We start from the raw sequence: 21,520 nt of genomic DNA, 5'->3' as shown, positions 1-21,520 counted from the left end.
ACTGAATTTGGTATTTGACTAATGGACTGTTTATAATGACTATGCTATAATTCTTAAATGGAATAAATTATAATTTTGATAGCACAAGCGTATCTGTATTTTTACTGCGTGTTAACTAGAAAACTTATCTCACACATTTACCTGTCTTCCTATCTGACTTCGCTGCACGTTCTGTTTAGTTTGTTTTCCTTAACACCCGTTGGGGAATCCAGGCTTAACAGACTTAACTGCAGCAATATGTATCTATGTGAAAAATAGCTTTATATTAAAAAAAATACAATTTCTAATACAGAATTTAATTTGGAAACTATTCACAAATTAAAAATTGGCGTAAGAACTTGCACTGTATCCAGAATTTCAGTTTCTCTGAATATGAGATTTTAAAATACTAGATTCTGCCTGCTAGGTTAGAGAGAAACTCTTTGCCACATGTTAATTTTGAATAACGATGATTATTATACTGGCTGTCTTTCTAATTTAATGAATATTGACCTGATTCTGATAATAGTTTTGAAGTGCCAAACTGATATAAGATTATTTTCTATGTGGTATTAATCTAATTCTTCTTTGAAAAAAATTGTTCAATTGTATATTGTTTGTACCTCTCTTTTGTCTTTTGTCTTTTTGCTCTTTTTGCACTTTTTCTTAGTTGTGCTTTCAAATATCTATATTAAAAATAAAATATGTCTATGTATGAAACAGAAAGAGAGAGCACAACTAATGTGCTTTAGACCAGCACCCCCAACCTTTGGGGCTTGTGGAGAGAGATTTTTCTGTGGACTTTTCTGAGAGAACATGGTTTCTTGTGCTGCCTGCATCCCATGAATGTGGCTTTGCTTGTTTGTGTGGACCGGTTTCTGGCATGCCATGGCCTGATGCCGGTCCACGTACCGTGGGTTGGGGAACCCTGCTCTAGACAGATTGAAAGATGTTCTGGGGATGCCAGAAATGGTTCTTTACAGCTGCTCGCAGAAGATACCAATTATTGCTATGAATTACAAAAAAGTTCTGCCAAAATATTAGACCACGCAACCCAGAAAGAGGCACAAGGATCAAGGTTTAAAATTCCACTTAGATAATTTATACAAGCAAAATAATGACAATCAGCACCATTCCAAAAACAGCCTAAAACAGAATCTGGGTTAGACATTTTTACCCCTTCATACATAAGTAAAAGATGCTTTAAACAGAATTTCCCTCTGCTCCGATTTACCTGGACTTCTTCTGAATTTCCTGGAGATTGCAGCCACTTATCGGGGTGGGGGGTGGGGAGGTATAACAGCCTTGTTTTATTTGGTCTCCATCCAGGAAATTGTGTCTTAATTTTGAAAGAAATCTAATTTTTCCTTTCTTCAGCAGGCAAGGGTAGAGACCTGGGTATGTGACCATGTTTATGTCATGCCCCTGTCGGAATCTGATTCAGAGGGGGAGGCCAAGCAGTGGCAGGGAATGGGAGTGTGGCTCTATTGGCTGTGGAAGAAACTGTGGAAGGGCAAAGTCTGGCTGGGCAGAGCAGGAGAGAGGTAAAGCAAGGGAGAGGGAATTTGAAGGAAGTTCCAGGCCCACCCCCTCTTCATCCTAGGGCACGCAGGGAGGAACAGAGAAGGGAGTAATGTGAGTTGCATGGCTTACAGGGGAGGAAAGGGCCCTGATTCCCGTAATTAGCTGCATCTGGGAACACAGAGTTTAAAAAGGGAAGTTGCACACACAGCAAACTGTTGAGAGCAAATCATGAATTATCTGGTATTGTCAAGGCTTATCTGGGTTCCTGGCATCTTCCCAACTGTGTGTTTTTCTGGCCTTTCAAGTCTGCAATTCCTTCTCCTGCCCTGTCAAGTTAATTACTACAGCGTGTTGTGTAGATTTTTATTTACAATTTGTATGTACTTTGTTTTCGGACTGAATTTCCTCCATTTAAAGACTGTTCTTGGGAGAATTTTTTTCTCCAGCTGAAGGTAACCTGGACATTAGGGGCAAAGTTGGAGGTACTAAAGGGACTCTTCTTATTTATGTGACTGTGTTGCCTTTGTGTCACGCCCCGAGTCATCACAGTTTATGAGATGGAAAGGTGATCTCTCACAGAGCTTGGACTATGAAGTGAAGTAAACTTTGTATTCTCTGCCGCATATGATATTTGAAACTATAGTATAGAATTCAAACAGTGGTTTATGCATGTTTTGAACCTATGTGTTCATTGGGATGTCATATGTTGTTAGCATGCATTTCTAGCTTTATTTTAGTTTAACGAACAAGAGGCTGTTGGAAATCCTTTGTTTTTCTTGTTTGGAGTTGCATCCATTAAAAATTCCTCTAATTTTATAAAGAAATTTGCAAGCTGCCTGCATAGGAGTTGTTACTAACCTTTTAGAATCTTCTAGGACTGCTGGTTCAAGACTATTCCATACATTTATTGATGAAACTAAGATGACATTTCAGGTTTGAAGCTCAGGGATTTGCTCTCTTTCAACCTAGAATGGACCATAGGATCTAGCAAATGCTACTCTCTTAGGAAAACCACATTTAAGTCCTTAAAATATAAGAAAATGTTAATCATTTAATCTTTCTGCTTCTCTTTCTCAACCAGACTTCAATAGAAGTTACTCTTTGAAGTAAAATATATTCCTTCTTATTAAATGCCCCCTCTAGTCATTGTTCAAGACAGTGCTATTGATGACATTTTAATTCTGTACCATGCTTGAATATGTAGCAGGATTTCTTTTTGTACATACTTAAAATGCATAAAAAAGAAGAAATTGTGAGAGGGGAGAAATTAACAGTGGTAACTCTTCTGCACAGAAAGACTTGCAGGTACAGTTAAAAAAAATATTGCTAACAAAATATAGTTTTAGACTTTAAATATCACCCAAGTTTTTCCTTACTACGATTGGAGTGCAGCATGTACAAATTCATAATATTCATTTCATGCACTGTTCTGGCAGTTCAGAAGCAGCTTGCTTTCCATTAAACGGGTTCAGGATTCAAATTTTAATTTTGATTTCAAATTTCGGGTATTTTTTCTTCACTACAAGTAAAGGAAATCAACCAATGTCTATTCCACACCTCCAATCCCATTTAATTTGAATTTGGTAATACATCAAAGATTAAACATGACGGCTCTAGAAAGATAAATTGGAGTGGCTTTCAGACAGGCTAGTTAAAGAGCATTTCACATTTTTTTTATTTTTATAAAACGGAAAATTGTTGATAGCTTCATGTTTGGACATAATTGGACCCTTGTGAGATCAAGCTGCATTTCAGTAAGCTGAAAGACTACATATGTCTTTCCAGAAGAAATATGTTTATCCTGTTGCTTAGTGAGCAATTGTCATATCAATGACACACACAATGACTCTTCCTTTTAAAAATCTGCCAATTTCTTTTTTAAGTAGTGATAGTTTGTGGAAAAGAAGATCCTTGGTCTCTTCTTTTGTGGCTTTCGCCATTTTCTATGAAGACAACAAACTTCCCAATGGTGTATACCAGTGATGGCGAACCTTTTTGTTGTGGTGTGCCAAAAGTGTGCACGTGTGCATGCCAGCACCCACAATGCAATGCACCCCGCCCCCTGTGCATGCGCATGCAACACCCCTCCCATCCCCTTACCTGCATTACGCATGTCTGCACCTCCCAGCTAATTTTCGGTCTGTTTGAGGCTGTTTTCGTCCTCCCGGAGGCTCGGAGGAAGCCTTTGCAGCCTCAGGAGGCCGAAAAACAGGCCTTCCAGAAATACCGGATGTGCCCATTTTCAGCCTCCAGATGGCCTCTGGAGCCTCGGGGAGGTTGTTTTCGCCCTCTCGGAAGCTCGAGGGAAACCTTTGGAGCCTCGGGAGGCTGAAAATGGCCCATTTCGGCACTTCCAATATTTCCAGATGACCTGTTTTTCAGCCTCCCGAGGCTGCAGAGGCTCCCGTCAAGCCTCCGGGAGGGCGAAAATGGCCTCAAATGGGCCGAAAATCAGCTGGGAGGTGCGCACATGCGCAGTGCAGGTAAATTTGGCTGGGGCTCGCATGCCCAGATGAATAGCTCTGCATGCCACCTGTGGCACGTGTGCCATAGGTTTGCCATCACGGATGTATACTGTACATACCTACAGTAAATGCCCATCACCTTATTCCCTTTAGGAGTAAGTAGAAATAGTCCTCAAATTACAAACATTTATTTAGTGTCTGTCTGAAGTTACAATGGCACTGAAAAAGTGACTTTATGACCTGTTTTCACACTTAAAACCATTGTAGCATCTCGACAGCCATAAGGTCATGTGATCAGAATTTGGATGCTTGGCAACTGGTATGTATTTATGACAGTTTCACTGTCCCCCGGGGTCATGTGATCTCCATTTGTAACCTTCCTAGCAGGCATCAGTCAAGCAAAGTGAATGGGGGGAGCCACATTAATCCCATGATTCACTTAACGACTGTGGCAAAAAAGGTCGTAAAATCAAGTAAAAAGCTCACTTTTAACAACTGCCTTGCTTAGCAGCAGAAATTTTGGGCTCAACTGTGGTCATAAATCCAAGATTACCTGTATGTCAGATTCTGACTCAGAGGGGGAAGTTGAACAGCTAACAGAGAATGGGAGTGTGGCTTCATTGATTATGGAAGAAACTGGGGAAGGGCAAAGTCTGGCTGGGCAGAGCAGGAGAGTGGTAGAGCAAGGGAGCGGGAATTTAGAGGAAGACCCAGGCCCACCCCCTCTTCATCCTAGGGCACTCAGGGAGGAACGGAGAAGGGAGAAACATGAGTTCGTGGCTTATGGGGGAGGAAAGGGCCTCGATTCCCTTCACTAGCTGCAGCTGGGAACATAGTGTATAAAAGAGGAAGCTGCGCACAGCAAGTTGTTGGGGGCAAATGTAAATTTATCTTGTATTGTTGTGGCTTATCTGTGTTCCTACCGTCTTCCCAACTGTGTAAGCTTTGCTGTGCTTTCAAGTCTGCAATTCTTTATCCTGTCCTATCAAGTTAATTACTTCAGCTTGATTTGTTTGAATTTTTAGTAACAGTTTGTATGTACCTTGTTTTTGACTGAATTTTCTACAGTTAAATGCTGTTCCTTGGATAGTTTTTTTTCAGCTGAAGGTAACCTGGACATTGGGGGCAAAGTTGGAGATAATAAAGGGACTCTTATTGCTTATTTGACTGCATTGTCTTTGTGCCACGCCCCAGATCATCACACTGTAACATACACAGCATCGAAAAGGAGTGAGAAACAGGAAGCAGAAGAAATAAGGCCGATTAAATCTGCTTTACATTAATACAGGTAGCCCTCAACTTACATCAGTTTATTTAGTGATGGTTCAAAGTTTCAATGGCACTGAAAAAAATTGACTTATGACCATTTTCCACACTTACGACCCTTGCACCAGAATCACATGATCAAAATTCAGATCTTGGCAACTGGCATGTATTTATGATGGTTGCAGTGCCCTGGGATCATGTGATCACCTTTGCCTTCTGACAAGCAAAGTCAATGGGGAAGCTAGATTCACTCAACAACCTTGTTAATTAAAACAATTAGTCCCTTTTAATAATTGAAACAATACAGTTAAAAGAGGAGCAGCAGTAGATGCAAGCATTTTGTATTGACTCATCAAGACCAACATTACAATAACAAGGTTAAAATCAGCCTAAAATATAAATAACCGTGTTACTAACTTAATATCTGCAATGATTCACTTAACAACTATGGCAAGCAGGGTCGTAAAATGGGGCAAACTCACTTAAAAAATGTCTCACTTAGCAACAGGAATTTTGAGGTCTGTTGGACTTACTTCTCAATGCCTCACAAACCATTCTGCTTTCGTCCGTGTTCATTCACTGCTTCATACATAACCTTTTGTTCTTTAAATTTCACCACTCTCACTTTTTGGGGTTATCAGCTATATCCAACCAAAATGTTTGTGATTTTTGTTTCTCTTTCTTTGATCCATTCACTCTTCCATCCTATATTTGTTGGAAGTTGGATTCTTTACTCAGGCTCTCTCTGTGTGTTTTTCATACTTTTATATTCGATCCACCGGAATTCACTATGTATACTTACACATTGGTTCAAAATGCAAAAGTAGTTCAGACGAAAATGCAGATGAGACCAATTCCTCACATTTGCATTGACGTGGCCCTGAAAAAATATTTGTTTCGATGTTCTTTCCTCACGGATTGTGATCCAAGCATCCTGGAGAAAATGACTGTGATTAGAAGCTGGAACTGTAGATCAAAAAATTGCCCATCACATCCACTCTGTCACTATATTGCCAGCAATGTTTTTCAGCACTCATCATCTAGATGGTATTAAAGATGCTGGCAAAGTCTCTCTTATCTCAAAAGTGGAAAAGAGAGAGAGAGAGAGAGAGAGAGAGAGAGAGCTTACTTATTCTCTTTGTATTTCTCTTTGGCTTCAGACTAGCTAGCAGCACTCCTACTTTCTTACATAACTGTGGATTAAATAATACTTTTGACAGAGGTATGGAACTGTGTTCTAAAAGGGTAGCTTTTAATACACACATGAGCCAAGTCAACTTTTATGTGAGAGCTTCTTTTTTAAAAAACAACAACAGTGAAATGCAATGAATAATAGACATTAAAAATAATAAAATGAGTATAAAACAAAACTGAACAATATGAAAGTAGCCTTATTAATTCAGAATAATGGTTCCCTTCATGAGAATGCTGTTTCCCATTTTTCCCATTAATCAATATTTCAGAGGGGATATACTGCTGCACAAAATAATAATGGAATATTCTTTGAGGGTCCCATTTTCAATTTTTGGCAATTTAAGGGCAAATTCACTCAGAAAAATGCATCACTTCATGATCTCATTAACTAGTGTGATTGCTTGTCAGAATGAGGCTCTCTTTACTTTGTAGAGACTTTATTTATTTAGCAAATATATATAGCCACCCAGCTCACACATAAGTGACTTAACCCAGCCCCCATATTTTCATAATTGGACATAATACAATTCAGTGGAATTTGGTTGTGGCTTCTGCACAACCTCACTTGCCAACTACTTCCCAAGTGAGGTAATCCAACATGCTAAACCCTAAACCTGATTTAAGAGAACCACAGTTGTTATATTTCCTTGACAGTGATGTCAGTTAAGTGAAGGTTATGTTTTCCTGCATGTGGTCTCCTGACCCTTACACAGGTAAGACCTAAAAATCAATAAAATATAAATATTGAAGTAAAGCAAATCTAAAGGAAAAGCTATACAGCATTACAAACATTAATTTTAACCACTGTTTTTAAAAAAACAAACAAACTTACTAGCTACTACAGTAGTATTCAATAATGATTAAAGTCAAGCGTAAATCTTATCATTTTCAGTCTGAGATATAGAGTATAACAACTATTAGATCCTTAACTGTGTTTAAGATGATTTGTCAGTCTCCTATAGTAAAAGTATTATTTAGAAACTAGATATCTTGGAAAGGCTAGGCAAAAAATAGAATTTCCTCAAATATTTATATCAAAAAGAAGGACATAATGCACTGAAGGTGATACTAAGTTTTGTTCCACTGAGGAAAAAGCTGAAATGATTTGAAACTGAATATGTTTTTGAATTCCAATTTAATATTTATTTATTATTTTTATTTCAAGGCTTCCTGATTTCTCAATCATTCTGTTTGGCTCACAAATAAGAAATTAAAAGAACACCAAAATGTTGCAAGAAATAAAGTAACTGACCACAGAGTCTAAGCAGCAAAAAAGACAAATGATTATCCGAACCCAAGACCTGAGACTCCTAGCCATGTTTTCAGAACACTGCCAGAAGACTGTCAAAAGACAAAAAAAAGGTGATAGCCAGTCGTTAAGTAAATTATTTTAATCTTTTTTTTTAATCTATTTGGTTTATGTAATCTTTTTATTTTTTCTTTATCTTTTGCCATTTTTCATTAAACAAACACACTATCTTTTAATTGTGCTTTTTTTTAAGTGTATTTAGGAGTTTTGTCAATATTGGGAGGGTGTAATTTGTATTTTGAAAAATAATATATATATGCATTAGTCCTTAGATGTTTAGCTTTGTTTTTTTATCTAATTGTTCTTTTCAAATGTTAATGAAGGGTTTTTACAATGCCATAATTATGCATTTGCTTCGAGTGCAGAGCTGGGCTTTGTTTTTAAAATAAAAGGACTGATTTCTAATAAATTAAGCGATTTGGAATTGGCCTTTTAAATATAACATTTCTACTCTGTATTGGAGAAAGTTAAAAGCGGTAACTTTGAATCTAACTCCCTAATAGCAAATGGATGGAGCACAAATATGAATAACACAGTAACCTGTGTGGAACAATCATTTGGATATATCAATATAAGAATATAAAGCAATGATAGAATACAATATATATTCCTTGTGGTTTACTACATGCCGGGGGGTGGGTGGGGACTCCAGAAGATCTGACAGGTAGATATTATCTTAGGAAACTGTGACAAAATGTTGGAACAAAACAGATTTGACTTGCAAATATATCTCATATTTTTACTGTGTGGGAAAAACACCCTAAATCAGGGGCATCCAACCTTGGCAATTTTAAGACCTGTGGACTTTGATTAACAGAATTCTGTATGTTGGAGTCTTAAGTCTTAAAGTTGCCATCCCTGCCCTAGATGAACTATTATAGATGAAAGCAATTAATATTTTTAACTTCTCCTCCTCCTCACACTCATCTGCAAAACACAAAACAAGAAATCAGCTGTGATAGGCTATTCAATATTATACACAGATACCCACAACATGTATAAAACTCACTCAGCACTTTTTCTGTTAGAAAAGCATTATGAGATTTACCAGATTGGCAGATCTCCTCAAAATATTCGTGGTTACCTGTGGGTTTCATTTTGATGTCCTACCTCAATTAAGTCCAGTGCCATTTGTTCTGCGGTTGTTGTTGTTTGTTTTCCCTTAGTATTAGTTTATATTGCTTTCCATCGAAGGGCAATCTGGTGTTTATTCATCTGCCATTTTGTGACTCTCAGCATTTATCACATTGCATTGGCCAGGTATTTCATTCATGACCCAGAGTAACAATTTGCTTAGTAGGAACAGGGGACATTTAAAGTTTCTCGGCTTCATATAGGCCACAGTCCCTTATGAGCAGAACAATCAAAAGTCATTCGCCTGGAGGACGCGCCGTTTGTCCGACTTGGCGGTTCATTTCCAATCATGGCTGAATTGGGCCAAGACGAAGGCCAAAAGAATTCCATCCTAAAGTTGACTCTAATCCGTAAAATGCTTTCCTCTTGTCCTTTTGCAGCTCGATCATTAAAGGACAAAACCCCACTGCTGAGAGCCACGATTGCACAAAGTATCATTTTGCTGATCTGAAATGAGACTCTAACTGCAACATACTCTCAGTTTAATAACTGCGGTTGCACAAAACACTATTTCATTTTTCCCAATTAACCCTCCAAGAAAATGGTGAATATTCAGCATAATTATTTCTAAGCCAGCAAAACACTCCTTCCTTAGCTAGAGCTAATGGAACAGAGTGGCTAACTATTCAGGACAATAAGTCACGAAACTGGTTCCCAGGGAGATGCAGAACACCTTAAAATTCTAACTAGCAGACGAATTGCAGAGAGAATGTTTTAAATACACAAGGCTAGGAAGTAACTGAAAAACATCCCAGCTCCTCCTAATTGTATTAATTTCACTTTAAGTTGTTTCTAATGGCTGAACTTAGAGGCAGAGTGAGAAAGAAAGACTAGTGAGGATTGATGGTGGTATAATTATGTATTTCAGAAGCTGATAGTGACGATGCTTGACTAGAGGAGAAAAATACTGCTGCTTTTATATTCCACCCTGAAAAAGTGAGTCACAAAGCTCTCTCCAAAAACAGTCTTTTTAGCAATAAGATCTCTGTGTAGGAACATGTCCCCCAGAGAAGTCTGCCTGGCACCTTTTCACTGCAAAATGAATAATTGTTCTTTTTGTTTTCCACTGTTCAAAAGAAAATGTGATGTTTTGAAATGCCTCTAAATTTTATTTATTGGTATCAATTACACCCTGATCCCATTTAAATTGATTGTCCACATAATCTTTCTGCTTTCTGAGTTTAGCCACAGAACTTTTCAGGATGTGGTTTTTAACCTTCTGTTCTCAGTGTCAACTGAACACAAGTTGTTGTTGTGTTAAATTTATTCTGTTTAGCTTTCAGAATCAAAATTTGTAAGAGAATGTTGCAGATTGGCCCATATCAATTTGTCAGTAAACTTCACCTTGGAGCAAATTTGAACCTGATATATTTTTTTAGTTGTAATTTAGTTTTCTAGCATTTTCACCATAATGGCCCTCAGCAAAAGAAATTTGTGAAAAGCATGAGATATGGCATTTGTTATGCAGCACACCTTCCAAGATTAGAGGATTGATTGATTAGATGGATAAAAATTAAGCGATAGAAATTAAGAACCATATAAAATGCTTAGCCGTTATTCTCACTGTTCTTAGGGTACTTTATAAATTAGTGAGTTTTTGGTCAATTGGATTTTTCGTAGCAGAAGGTTTTTGACTTATGACCGTAATTAAACTCAGAATTACCATCTTAAGCCTTTAGAGTATGAAGCAGATCACTTCATGATTGCACTTGATTTTACAACTTTTTTTTCCAGAAGTCATTAAACAGATGCCATGATTGTTAAGCAAATGCTGCAGTCACTAAGCAAATCCATTTTATCCAGTGAGAGTCTTTTGCCAGAAACTGGCAAAAAGTGTAAAAAAAAAACACCCCACAGTCACATAATCACAAATATCTGCAAACATCCATAAATGCAGGCTGGTTGCCATGCAATCACATGACCTTGGATTGGGAGGGTGGTATAGTTATTGTAACTTCAGCTAATCGCTAACCAACCAGTCGTTAATTGAGGACTACCTGTACACAATAAGCAAAAAAATAGCAATAAACAAACAAAAAAAATAAACAAATAATAAAATGACAGAACATAGGATAAATTATGTTTTATCACATAACAGGCAATAATTATTCAATAATCATACTATGGTTGGAATAAAAGAAAGGAATGAATGAAAAGAAAAGTGCAACGAAACATATTTTTAGGGTAAGAATATGCAAACTATGGTGGCTTTACCAACAAGTCTTTGCATGGATTTCTCAGAGATGGGGTGAAATATTCTCAACAGTTGTCCCAAAGATGTTTTCTCAAGAGGCAACTGGACTTTCTTGTTTTTCTTTGAAGACATTTTACTTCTCATACAAGAAGCTTCTTCAGCTCTGACTGGATAGTGGGGAGCTGAAGAAGCTTCTTGGATGAGAAGCAAAATGTCTTCAAAGAAAAACAAGGAAGTCCAGTTGCCTCTTGAAAAAGCACCTTTGGGACAACTACCACTTGGATCACTCTATAGACATTCTCAATAGTTCCTCTTTCACTTTAATAGTATTTGGGAATGGCCTTGGCAGACAGGAGGAAGAACTGCAGACTAGATAACAGTCAAAACAGCAGCAGCTAAGTCCACAGAAGGACTAGGGGTATGTCAGACATCTCAGAAGGGTCCTTTCCTACTTTCTTGGACTACAAAGACAAGGGATAGGGGAGAGAGATATACTTGAAAAATTATGTTAATATAATCTTACAATATATTTACAGTTAGTACTCTTGGGTGACCTTCTTGTCTAGACTACATAGCAAGGCTGACATCAATCCTGCATATCTCCTAGTCTCTTCCAAAGAAAAGCAGAAGCTACTCTTCAGAATTTTAGGAAAGATCTCCACTATCTACCAAGTACCTAGCAGCAGTGTTGTTGCAACACCACACTAAGTAGATCGATTTTCAGAATGCCATGATACAACTAATACAAAAGCTGGGACAAAATTTGCATTCACCCACAGCATCAGGAGGCTAAGTTGCCTTTTTTCTGATTGTTGCCTAGTCTGTGGCTTCTCTTCTGTTTCCTAAGGTTATTTCCAAACACATTATATTTGATTTTTACCAATAGGGTTCAGCAAATATCCCCCTGGCTTCATTTCTGCATGCCGTTCCAGCAAGAAATGTGAGTCCAAAATGATCTTTAAGGCATTTGATCTTACAGTATATTCCTGGATGCTTAGTAATGGAGAGTAATTTCATTTCAGGATTATTTGAGCATTAATCTCTCAATCCAGATTCTTAAATTTATACCTTGCATCTTCTGCAGCATCTCTATTTTGCAGTACTGCACTCTAACCACTGTGCCGATTTTGGCCAAGAACGATGACATATAACATAGTGTCATTGGCATATTGAAGCCCTTTTCCCTGAATAGTTGGATAACCTCTCCCAGTTGCTTACTAGGGATACAACTAAGTTTTGTGGTATCCCATATTCAGCAGTTGTCAAAGAAATCAATATGGCATCCCTGATAGGGCAATCAAAACTCTGCCGGATTTTTATATACCACCCATAATAAAACAGGCAAAGTATTGATTAGACTATCAAAAGTCCCTGGATTGTTTTTAGTTCATTCTATACATGTACACCCCTGAATCATACTCTTTATATTACCCTTCCAACTCTTTCTGTTAGTTAGTTGTGAATAGAAATAAGACTTATTTGATTTTCTTTAGGTGTTTCTTTTAGTGTTTATGTTAGTGTTTTTGGGGATAAACCCCTAGCAGAGTATGCAGCAGCAGTCAAGCCAGGCAGCCAAATGAGAGAGGAAGGGTTTTAGAGTATACACACACTGAACACAAACACTGTTTGTAGTTTAAATAGTTTTTAATCCAGTTAGAGTTTAAGCATTGTCAATCAGTCCGTATGTCATTCACAATATATCCATTCAGTAAGACTCACTAACTCAGTCCAGATAATAGTCCTTACTATATCTTTATCAGCCGATAAAGATATCTTCTCCTCCTCCGATGCCTTTCTCCAGAGGATAACGCTGGATATTCAGTAGAACGATCAAACAGTAGACAGTCGCAGTAAAACAGTAATAAACAGTTGTATCCAGCAGTAAACAGCAAACGGTAAACAGTAAAACAGTAGGCAGTAGGCAATAGCCAGTAAGCAGCAAGCTTTCTCCTGCTTCCTCTTATTGCAGTTTCTAACCGCACCCTTAATTGGCTAATTACATGCAGTGTGGTGCTTAAAGTTACAAACACTTAAACTATGATACCTTAGTTTATATATTTATCCACCCAAACCTTGTTGGGTATCAATGTTATACCTAACAGTTTATCTTGACTAACTTTAAATAACAGAAGAATGCAGCCTGTCTTCTCCAACTGTGCCTTGAAAAGCCCACAAGTTTTGGAACAGCCTGATCACATGCTGAAATTAAAGCTGCATAATTTGTAGTTGTGGGAAATGCTCAGCTAATAAATCAACATCCTTTCAGGACCTTAGCACATTTCATCTTTGATTTTTGAACTTAGTTTGCAAGTTAAACCAACTGAAACATCAACTTCAATTGGTTTGATTAGTTAAGTTAGTTCATTTAAGATCAAACTGATCTATATTTGTGTTTGAATAGGCTGCCTAAAATCATCATAACTAAAAGTTACAAAGGACTTTTCGTGTCTTTGAATGAACCAAAATTTTAATGATAAGATATCAAAAATTAGAAGCAGATTTTTGAAGGAGAATAGTCAATATCTACCAACCTTCATGGACTCTACATTACAACTGGACTTTGAAAGGAAACATTCTTTTTATTGGTAGGTTTGTTATAATGTTATATAGAATTAAGGTGGCTTTTTTTAAAAAAAAAATCCTTCCATATAAAATGTGAAGTGTTTCCCACCTGTTCCATGGTAATAAGACTGAGTTTCAAACACTTTCTTAGGTCTAAACAGACAACAAGGAAAATCCACCCAACAATGAATACAAGTTACTTTCTTTCCATTTAATCAGAGACTCCATTAAGATTTGGGTATTCATCATAGTCTTCTTTTTGAGATTATGTCATTACTGTAATTTAGTATATCATTACTGTAATTTATTTAGTAGACCATCTCTAAATCTTTCTACTTTTCTATTTTTTCTACTATTTATTAACCTATTCTACAGCACACATTTTTGGAACCAAGCATATTTTTTGAAAATCTCTGGATAATTACCAGATTCTGTAGAAAAATACAGGAAATAGGCATTGCTCACTTCTGGTGGTTTACATCTTGGTTTTCAACACATATTGAAAATTTGCTCCAAATGAGAAGTTGTGAAAACTCTCACAGTATAAAACCTACCACTGAACTGGATTTTTTGTTCATGTGAATTGTGTCTATAATTACAGTATGTTTGCAATTGGCAAGAGAATGTTGATTTTAGTTGTCAGGGGAAAGTTACAACACTCAGTAAGGCTTCTATTGCCAAATAGAATTTTATATTTCATTCACACAAATGCAGCTTAATAAAACACAGTGTCTAATGCTTGTTAATTCCAAATAATACATAATAACAATTGTTCTTTCTGGCCCTTGTTTTTTTTTCTCTCTCTCCCTAAGTCATGCCTTTTATTTCAAACAATTTAGCCTATGCAGGAGGCATATAACAGTCAAGGATGCTGTCATTCTGAATGTATTCCCTTACTCAGCTGTAGCTATCCTAGAGTTTAAATATGGTCCAAACATAGTTGATTCCTAAAACATTTTAAATATGCTAAAACAGCAAAACCCAAAACAAAAGATAGAATGGGGGTGGCAGGGGAGTTAGGTATGAAAAGATCAGTGCGTGAAAGGTGGAACTCAGCAGCAGTATACAAAAGAAAATGTTATCAGCAATAGCATCAGCAATTAAGAGATGCTGATCATATATTCCAAGTCTGTTAGTTTGTGCAGATCTGTGCTGCTTGGTATTTACCATAGTCTTTAGAGGCATCAGTGTTGCTCCCTCCAATTGCTCAGTATATAGGTTGAGGCTATATATTTACAACAATTCTAGAATGGAAGTGGAGACCTTAAGAGAAAAAATTAAGGGACATTGCTTATAATATTTTAAAAAACAAAAATCTCAGCATTGCTTTGGAACAGCCGAACTCACCTCACAGGGTTACTGTTGTGAGAAAAATAGGAGGAAGAAGATATATGTTCATCATCTTGAGTTATTTGTAAAAATAATAAGAGGGTACAAATAAATAAACTACAAAAAGGATGTGAGGAGATGGGAAAAACCATACGTTCTCCAACTTTCTTCTGTTTCATTATTCTTGTTCATGTCTTGAAGCTGAGCATCCAAAACACTCATAAAATTTTTGTTTGTGTGCTCACAGCCATCACTTTAACATTTTGGGCCTCTCCTTGTGGATGCTTTTCCATCCTGAAACTATCTCAGCAACCTGGTTGCTCTGAAACACCTCCCAGACACAATGAATGGCTGGGTTTTCAGGGTAGCTGTCATATAAAGGACCTGATAAGCATCCAGATTAAATCAATTTGAATAAGTGAAGAGTGAGGCTAAGCAACAAGCATGAAGGATTGAGTGGCTAAGTCATATAACTCTTCTGGCCAAATAAAAAGGCAAAAAATGAAAAGGGCGAACAGATGAATTTGTAAAATGAAAGGGAAAAAAGGCAGCATGAAAATAAGGATGTAAACTGGAAACAATTAATAAAGTAAACATTTAGAGCAGAAAAAATATGCCAAGCAACTCCTAAAGTTTATTACTTCGTGTTGGAAAATAAGCTGTGCATGCTTTCAAAAGAATTCAAGAGATGGGCTTTTGAATATGTGGGCACCTGAGCATAGGGCCTCTTTAAAGCAGCCCTATCATTTTACAGGTTTCAGATGACTCTTAAACAGACACAGTTTATTTGCTAATATATGTCAGACTTGTATAACTATATGGCATTAATGCATGTAGCCATATTAATGACAAAATGTTATCTTTGACATATTCATTTTTGAATTTATTATGATCAATTTCTTAAATTTGTTTGCTACACATCTCGTTGCGAGGTGACTCACATAATGCCGTGGTATAGTGAGAATACATGGGCACCAGTGGTGGGATTCAAATTTTTTTTACTACCAATTCTGTGGGTGTGGCTTGGTGGGCGTGGCAGGGGAAAGATACTGTAAAATCTCCAGTCAGAGGTGGCATTTGCTGGTTATATGAACTACTCAAAATTTCTGCGAGAAACCGGTCAGAACCTGCTGAATACCACCTCTGATGGGTGCCATGTACCTATGCAAATGATCATATATGAAAGATGTAGGATGTGAGACCCATTCAAAGCAGACCAAAATGCAGGAAGATTTGTTTAGGAAAAATTCAGACTGTATATATAAGTAGAGCTTTTAGCTTTTAGAAAATGAACAGTAAAAGTGATAAAAAAAAAGTGGTTTACTTGTTGCTAGGTTCCTGAGTTTCTGGAAGTAGTAGAACTAATAGCAGTAGAAATGCTTATGGCTATCAGTGTGACAGCTTTAAAGAATAGCATCAATGCTTTAAGGACATGCATTAAAATATGGCTGTTTTAAAGAACTGACCCCTTAAAGCAGGGGTATCAAACTCAAGGCGCATGGGCCAGATCCGGCCTGTGGGGTGCTTAAATTTGTCCTGTGGGGCCAGCCTGGAAATTGCAAAGGACTGGCATGCGGTGCCTCTGTTAGTGAAAACAGGGTGCTGGGACACGCGCAGCTGCCTGATGGCCCATTTTGGCCAGCAGAGTGCTGCAGAAGGCATCCATCCTGTCTCCACCCACCCACCCAGCTGGCCCACAGAGGAGAACTACAATGCTGATGTGGCCCTTGAAAAAAATCCAGTTTGACAGCCCTGCCTTAAAGCAACAGCATCTGTTTTCAGGCTCCTGAGGAAACCTGAACCTAACAAACAAGTCACGACTTTAACTGCTTTAAAGAAGTCCCACATTCACTATCCCACATAATCTAAAGTACCTTCCCCGAATCATTTCTACACAAGCACAGCCCTATAGAAAACAAGAAAACTGCCAATGATTTTTTTTTAATGAGGACTGACATCAACCTAATAAACAAATTGGATGATATTGCCTATGTAAGCTGAAATATTTTGTTCTTTTTGTAAAATGATCAGGATTTGAAGGTCACACAGTATGAAATCAGGTCTAAATGGGTGGTGAAAGCATCTTTTCTTTACTCAAGAAATTCCATTGCGAAATAATGGGCCCAGCAGGAGAAGAAAGGGAAAGTATGTACATTAAAACAACTTATTGTTTTCCTTATATTCTCATTTAATTTCTTTACTCTTTCCCTGCCTAGACTTTTGAAAGGCAGTTCCAGGTATCGGGCTATTCTTAATATTTATGTAGTTTAAAGTAAATTCTTATTTTACTTAGTGTCAATATACTCCGTTCTTCTGTTTGAACTCGATATTGACATAACATGACAGAAAGAGAATAAATTTTGTAAAATGACCGTAAAGACCTGAAAAGCAACCAAAATGGAATAGAGCAGGCATGCATCATTGTTTATCATGCATGCACTGAAAATGAAAATATGAAGATACAAAATAGTCTGTACGAAGCCATAAACACTTGCAGATGTCTTCATCTGTAATATTTTGCCATAGATATTCAGAGCCAAAAACGACTTGGTTACTTTCTATTTGTGGAGGGGAGGCTTCATCAGGTTATCATCTTTGCCACAAATAAAGGGCATCTGGCAAATCTTTTCTTTGGTTTCATGCCGTCAGAAACCTTGTAGCTCTTTTAACAATTTGCTATCTATTTCCCTCTTTGGCTAAAACAATCCAGAGCCTATCTTTCAATCTGCTTTTGGCACAGTTCCGTGAATACAGGTAGACCTTGACTTATGATCATGGGTAGGGACCAGAATTTCCATTTGTTAAGTAAAGCAGTTGTTAAATGACTCGTGCCCACTTTTTGCAAAAAATTTTTTGCCATGCTTTGAATTGCTGAAGTGAAGTGAATTTCATCATTGTTAAACAAATCCAGTTTTCTCCATTAACTTTTTTTGTCAAAAGTTGTCTGGGAAGGTCACGAATGACAATGTTCTGACCCAGCTCCCCAAACACGACAAACCCTCTGAAGTTCAGTCAAAGATTCCTTTATTAGTTGTTTTTTCAGATCTTAAATTTTTCACTCTCTTTACCCCCTTCCCTTTCTTTTCCCCCACATAGAAATACTTGGTCATTGAAAATGGCTTCTTTGTCCTGCCCTTCTTGTTCTACAGGCATTTCTTGTTGTTTCTCATAGTTCAGGATCTCAATTTCTAAAAATTGAAATACGAAGCCAAAAGAACCTCTTCCATCTTGTGCATCTTCTTTCTGTTTTTTAAGTTCCATTCTCAATTCTTCCAAGAGTGATACCATTTAAAAAACTTTTAAACAACCACCCGATTGATTTTAGTCCTTAGTCCTTTAGATCCAATAGCCAAAAATCCAAAAATCACCAAGTAATCCAAATAATCCAAAGCTGTTTCTTTTTGCTTCTTTTTTCTACTTTCTCTTCCCAGGGTTCTATTATCTTGTTACAAAGTTTCAGTTAAAATGTATCTTTTAGGAATCTTGTTAAAGTTTCACTGTTAATTCCTTTCACTTCCAGGTGGACTCCTCCCTTTTTCCAGATCCCACCCTTTTGTTTTTTTCCTTCTTTTAAAAGTTTTTGAGAATCCAAAAAACTTTATTATCCCTTTGACATTTTATTTTCAGCTTAAATACCTGTTAATGTCAAAGTGGATTTTTGCCGATTTCTTGCTTAAATCTCTTAGTTGTCAATATAGGGAAGAAAAGAAAAAAAAAACAAATCCTTTCCCTTCCCTCTCTTATTCACAGCTTCAAAGTCTTCTTTGGGAACAATGTTGTTCTTTATAATTCAAATTCCCGGGTACCTTGTGTTGTTGTTTTTCCAGTTCGACCAGATCAGCCAAAAATTTTCTCTTCTTATCTTCCTCCTGCACATTCTTTTCCAGTCGAGTTCTTCTTTGAGGTGGCCATTTCTGACCACCGCTGCAACCAGCTTCGGGAAAGGGAGTAATGGCCAGCTGGGGAGGAGAGATGCGGCTCTCCTTGACCCTGCTGGCAGTCTCCCCCCTCTTCACCACCTCTACGGGGTGGCTCAGTCCTGAAACTAGCCAGCTCGGGGCACTCCAGTGGCGAGCACAGATTGAAACTGCGCACAGTTGCAGATTTCGGTCTGTCACCGAAGAAGCTCAAACCGGATCTCCTTTTCTTCATCAGCCACTTCCAGACTTGGGGGCTCTTAACTCTACATCTGAGGGCTGACAGATGGCCCGGGCTCTTCTTCTGTCTCTCTCTTTCTGCCAGCTCCATTCCCTCTTCCCCCTTAGAGCTCCCAGGTTGCCCTGATGCTGACTCTGATTCCCATGCCTCCTCCTCCTCCTCCTCTTCTGATTTGGCTACTGGAAGGGTTGGTGGCCAACAGGCCACAACAGTCAATAAACTGTGACCTATAACTGTTGTAAAGATGGGCTAATTGCCAAGCATCTGAATTTTAACCACATGATATGGGAATGCTATGATAGCTATAAGTGCAAGAACCAATTGTAAGTCACTTTTTTCAGTGTCATTGTAACTTCATATGGTCACTAAACAAATTGTTATATGTCAAGGACGATTCCTAGTGGTGATATATATATATCTAGCTGTGACTAGAATTCTGTGGAGTAAAATATAGTTATGTACATACATATGCATACATGAGTTGTTGTACATACACATGCATAGACATTCAAATTTCCATTCCTTTGTATACAGTATGTTGGCATCACACATCCCAATTGGTATACTAATGCCAGGAAGATTTATTTTGCCACTTTCTCTGTGTTTTTTCTCTTTGTCCCTGGCTGACAGGCTAATGGCAGCTATCTGAATGAACTACACTCCGAGGGGTTTTGAAATTAGGCCAAGGGTGTCACCCAACCTGCTGTACATCTACATCAATGGCAAATAAACATCTAACAGATCTGGAAAAGCTCACCAATTGTAAACCTTTTGATTTGAGGACACAAGCATCAGTGTTTGGGTGCCTTTTCACAAACGATTAGCATTTGACATTGAGCAGCGATGATGAAAGTCAAGTGGGAAGGGGACAGTGAATTAATTAATATGCAATTAATGCTGCATTATGTGTCTGGTTGGATGAAAATCTCTAGTCTCAAAACACCATGTTGCAAATAATTGCTACTACTTTCATGGATCTTCCTTTTATGTACCGGTAGTCCTCAGTTTAGAACCTTTCATTTAATGGTCATTCAATGGCACTGAAAAGGGGGCTTATAACTGTTTTTCATGTTTATGCCTATTGCAGCATCTCCATGGTCACATGATCACAATTTGGATGCTTGGTAACTGGCATGTATCTTATGATGGCTTCAGTGTCCCGGGGTCATGTGATGACCTTTTGCAACCTGCTGGCAAAATCAGTGGGGAAGCCAGATTTACCTAACTGTGTTACTAACTTAACAACTGCAGTAATTCACTTATCAACTGTGGCAAGAAAGATCGTAAGATGGGGCAAAACTCATTTAACAATTGTCTTGCTTAGCAATGGACATTTTGGGCTCAATTGTGATTAGCTATGGTGGAGGATGAGTGTGGATGTTAGTTCTCCGAGCTTGTGGGATGGTTTCCAAACTTTTCATTACCAGTCTAAGTGACATCTTTAGCAGAGTTTAGGGAATGTCATAACACCCTCACCTGACATGATCTCCCCATCACAAGACATACTGACCACGCAAAGCCTTTATAAACAAAAGAACAGACACTGACATTCCCTAAACTCCACTGAAGATGTTACCTAGCGTGGTAACAAAACGTCCAGAAACCTACCCACAAGCTCAGAGAACGAACCTCCACCTTCATCAATTGTGGTTGTAAGTTGAGAACTATTTGTAATATGTTTAGCCATAAAAAAAACACATTTTAAAATTGTAAGCCACCCAGAGTCATTTGGTTGAATAGGATAGCTGTGGAAAATGAATGAATGAATGAATGAATGAACAAATTGGCTTATTGAAGGAAAAGTTAGATTTAGGTCAAATCCTGGGCTAAATCACATCCTAGTTGAGACCCACTGACTGCTCAAATGGTCCATTTTTCAAGTTTAAAAGGCTTGTGGAATATACCAGAAAGACATATCCCATTTTCTGCAACCTACTTTTCTTATTCACCTTCAAACTCCAGATGAAAGTATAATAACTTTTTCAGCAACATTTTTTTTTTAAATGGATGTCTTATGATTTCATATTTTTTTGATTAAAAAATAGGTCTTAGTGAAGCATTGTAAACTATGGCGAAGGAAGAGACAGAGGAATTTTGCAGAAATATTTCAGGATGAAAGAGAACAGATACAGATTAAGCCAACTTATTCTTTTCTGGAACAAACATTCAAAGAGGTTTGAGACACTGCCATGACTTAAAAATAAATAGACATAATCTCCTGAATCAAAATTATCCCTCAGCCTTATATACGCTATTGTCATTTCATTATATAGGCCTAGAAAATGATGTATAATAAAAATCACCAAATATTCTCGCTACTTGGTTGAATAGAACTAACAGCATATTTGAGAATAAAATCCAAACAATCATCAAAACTCCTTTAAAGGAACCTTGCTTTTATTTATT

The sequence above is a fragment of the Notechis scutatus genome, chromosome 2, assembly GCF_049901735.1.
Source record: "Notechis scutatus isolate UNSWTSFEM ecotype Mainland chromosome 2, rNotScu1.2, whole genome shotgun sequence".
NCBI lineage: Eukaryota > Metazoa > Chordata > Lepidosauria > Squamata > Elapidae > Notechis > Notechis scutatus.
This window is presented reverse-complemented; position numbering follows the sequence as displayed.